The sequence below is a fragment of the Talpa europaea genome (assembly GCF_964194135.1).
Source record: "Talpa europaea genome assembly, chromosome: 15".
Lineage (NCBI taxonomy): Eukaryota > Metazoa > Chordata > Mammalia > Eulipotyphla > Talpidae > Talpa > Talpa europaea.
Genome location: NC_140083.1, coordinates 53,143,066 through 53,146,852, shown reverse-complemented (window position 1 = coordinate 53,146,852; position 3,787 = coordinate 53,143,066). Strand labels below are relative to the sequence as shown.

Genomic DNA, 3,787 nt, shown 5'->3' with positions numbered 1-3,787 from the left:
ATGGAATATGTGTGTCTATTGGGCACTGCACAACTTCTCAAAAGCTAGAATCGTATGGAACATCACCCCCCTGTTTCTTGTTCTATATTGATTTTCATATGGTACTTAATTTTTATTACTGTAATCACTGAAAACCCAGCTTTGCAAAAGTATGACATCATCAACAGGAATGTAGCACATACTAATGTTGTAATTGTAACTGCCATAGCTATAGTTTATGATGGATGCCAATGGAAATAATGTTTCTTGAGAATGCTTATAGTAACTGTGGCAACCCAGGTGTTTGCTACAGTGCACAGGGGTGTCTTGGCACATAGTTTGGGAACCATGAGTCTAGGGGAGGAGCCAATGTAAACAGGGATTTGAACTTAGTTGCCTAACTCTTGAGCCTGTATTTCATATGCTTAATATAAATCTTTGATATAAATTTTATACTGTAAATAATGTATTTTTAAGGAAAAGTTTAAGATGGTGAACAAAGGTTGAAGTAAATATTCATCTGAAAGTTGTTTATGACAGCAATAAATTGTAAAATCTATGGCAGAAATGGCAGGATATTCAGCAAAATCTATTTCCCCTGTTTCCCTGGACATACACTGGTTTGCATTTCCCAATTTTTCTGCTGATAGAGAGGATTATAAGACTGTGTCATGGGTGATGGAATGTGATCAGAGTGACAAACATCTTCAGGTTCTGGTTCATAAATACTTCCCATGTGATCCTTTGTGCTCTTTTATCCTGATTGGTGAGATACCAAAAAATCCACTGAGGAATCTCAAAGAACTAGATGATAATAAAAGAACCAGAGGAAAGAGCGGGGTCCTTCCATGGAGTGACCATGTGGAAGACTATACCCCACCAGGAACATACATTCTACTTTGTGTGAAAAGAGATAAAATTTTACTGTGTCAAGACATTGAGATTATGGGCTACAGAGCTAGAGTTGATCCTAGTACATAATTTGGATGTCTAGTAATAGCTAAAATAGTCAAAATTAAGTGACTTTCTTGCAACATAAACTTACTTTGATGACTTGTTGATCACAATCTGGGCAGTAGCTAAACCAGAGCAGATATAAAAGTATGCAGTATTTATATTCTGCTGTATTATTCAATTGTAATCCCAAACTATTGAGTGAGTGCAGTACAACTCAATTTGATCGCAACTTTTGTTGCCTGACTTGGGATCATTCTGGTTTAAATCTCTGGTTTTGACCCTATAAGTAGCAAATTAAAAAAAGAAAAAAGAAATTCACCAGGAACTAAATCCTTAAAAAAAATAAAACTACGCATCTTGACCAGTGCCTTCCCATGGAAGCATATATTTGTAGAATTAAGATGAATTAGGGGCTGATTAAGCCAATCACTTGGTGGCTTGAATTCTAGACACAATATGCAATCAAGGAGTCATCCATTTTTTTCTTGAACATCTCCAATTCTGGGAACTCAGTGAAAAGAGGCTAAAAAGCAACTTGGGCTTTCTGTATCTATTTTACAGAACTAATAATAAAGATAAGAAGATAAAAGTGGGCCAAAAGGAAAGCTAGTATTTACTCAATGCACTTTGACTAGGTCCTGTAATATCCATATATATTATTCAATCTTCACAGCAACCCTATAGGGTAGAAAGAGAATGGTTTGCAGAGTGTGAGGAAAGGCAGTGAAACTCTTTTAAAAATAAATCCTATGGGATCCATGTATAGCAAAGCTGAGAATGGTGTTGGTGTTTGAGGTGGGATATGTGGAACTTCGTAACAAATTTCTCCTCTGCAAGAGCCTAGTCTTTTCAGACCAGTTTGGAGATCAGTACCTCCTTGAATGCATGGTACATGGGGTGCTTGTTGAAAATGCAAATTCCCAGGTGCCAGTCCAACCATTATTATTCAGAAAGACTGATGTGGGAATGTTGATTACTGAAATGCTCTCCTGGCGATTGTGATGTACAGCCAGGTTTGGAGTGTGTCAATGAAGCTACCCAGAACAAGCCCTCCAGGCTAAGACAGTTGAATGAATTCTACAAATAATGTATCTCTCAGGTACCTAACAAAGTAGGCCACATCATAGATTGATGGATGTTCTCTATTTAGCAACAGAATAATGTGGCAATGATAAGGGTTTAAAGTTATACAATTATAGGATGACCAAAACTTGGTCTGGGAATTTGGCAAAAATGAAAAATTCATTTACAACTACTGTAGAAAAAGCAGAGTAGTAGCCCATCTCCATGCACAGCAGTCATAACAGAGGCTGCTAAAATTGTGGACTCCTCGGTGAGTTTCTGTGTTTGATTCATGCCCATTGATTTAGCTGTTTGCCCTTGATCAAGTTTCTTTTCTTTTCTTTTTTATTTGAAATACAACTTTATTCTGATTCTAAATGAAAAGGAATGGGGATGATGGTAACAAGCAAGATTTCACCACTGAATATTGTGATGTGACTGTAGCAGACTTACATTTGAAACTCAAGAAGGAAACAATTACATTCCAAAATAGCTAAATCTGCAGGTCCAAAAAATGAAGGTTTTTTAACTGCCACATTCACTCCAAAGTCCATTCATCTCCTTCAGCATCCCAAAGATTAAGCACATGTTCTGCTTCATTATATAATAGAGTGGCAAACAGGCTCCACCAGTGACATCACAGGATTGTTGGCATTAAAACTAGACTCCTGATGCTGTACGCTAGCTTCATCCTCTCACAGGTCACTGACCTCACCTGGGAGTGCAGTTGTCTGAACATTCCCTAAATCGTGCTCATACTGCGTTGCCATGGCTGGGTCCATGACAAACCTCTGGTGCAGCAAGAGCAGGCATGGCAATGAACTCCAAGTTAGGGTCTCCAATTAGTTTTCTAGCAAACCAGAGGAATAACTTTGCAAAATTGTAGTTACTTTTAGCAGAAATGTCATAGTACTGAAGATTCTTCTTTCGGTGGAAGACAATAATTTTTTGCCTTAACTTTCCTGCCCTTAATGTCCACTTTGTTGCCATACAACAAATGAGGGATGTCTTCATATACTCATGCCAGATCTCTGTGCCAGTTAGGCACATTCTTGTAAGTAACTCTAGATGTTACTTCAAATATTATAATGGCTCACTGGACTTGGATGTAATCTCCAACCCTCAGTCTGCCTGACCAGCTGTATCCCACACATTGAACTTGTTGGTGTGGAACAGGAGGGGATGGACCTCGACACCCAAGGTAGCTACACACTTCTCAAATTCATTGGCAAAGGACACTTCACTTGGTTTTCCAAGTGCCACCATCACCCTCCAACACAAGTTTGAACTGGACCTGCATCTCTCCCTGGGCAGCCATTGCAGTGTCCCTTCCAGAAGCCTCTCCAGACCCATCTGACTGAGGGCTGGAAAGATGACAGAAGCACAATCAAAACATCTGGCCAAGTTTCTTACTCAGAACATAAGGAAGGTCAGAGATCTCAGGACAGCTGCCACCATTCCCAGCCACCTGTAGTACTATGATGGGGAACTCCCAGGAAGACCTCAAAAATGCCTCCGTGGATATGTTCAGCAACCACTGGGGAATAAAAGCTCTCCCTTTCCATACATTGCAAACCTCATTGTAGCAAAAGCTTACCCAAAAGCACTTGGGATAGAGATTCTGAAAAGTTTATCTCCAGAGTTCTCTGCTGCAGAAGGAGAAGGTAGAGGGGCTGGGTGAGCTGAGTTGCTGACAGACAATCTAGGGTAATCTCTCTTCTGCTGCCATTTTTGCAAGGCTATTCAGAGTCCAAAATTTGTCACAGCAAATGTTTGCAACTCCCTACCA

At 39.6% G+C, this 3,787-nt stretch overlaps 1 pseudogene across 1 annotated transcript; it reads right to left on the bottom strand.

Annotated features, from left to right (window-relative positions):
- Positions 1-2,693: 2,693 nt before the first annotated feature.
- Positions 2,694-3,316, bottom strand: LOC311185120 (GTP-binding nuclear protein Ran-like; annotated as a pseudogene). Its single transcript has one exon. The product of its transcript is annotated as a GTP-binding nuclear protein Ran-like (transcript).
- Between the last annotated feature and the right edge of the window lie 471 nt (positions 3,317-3,787).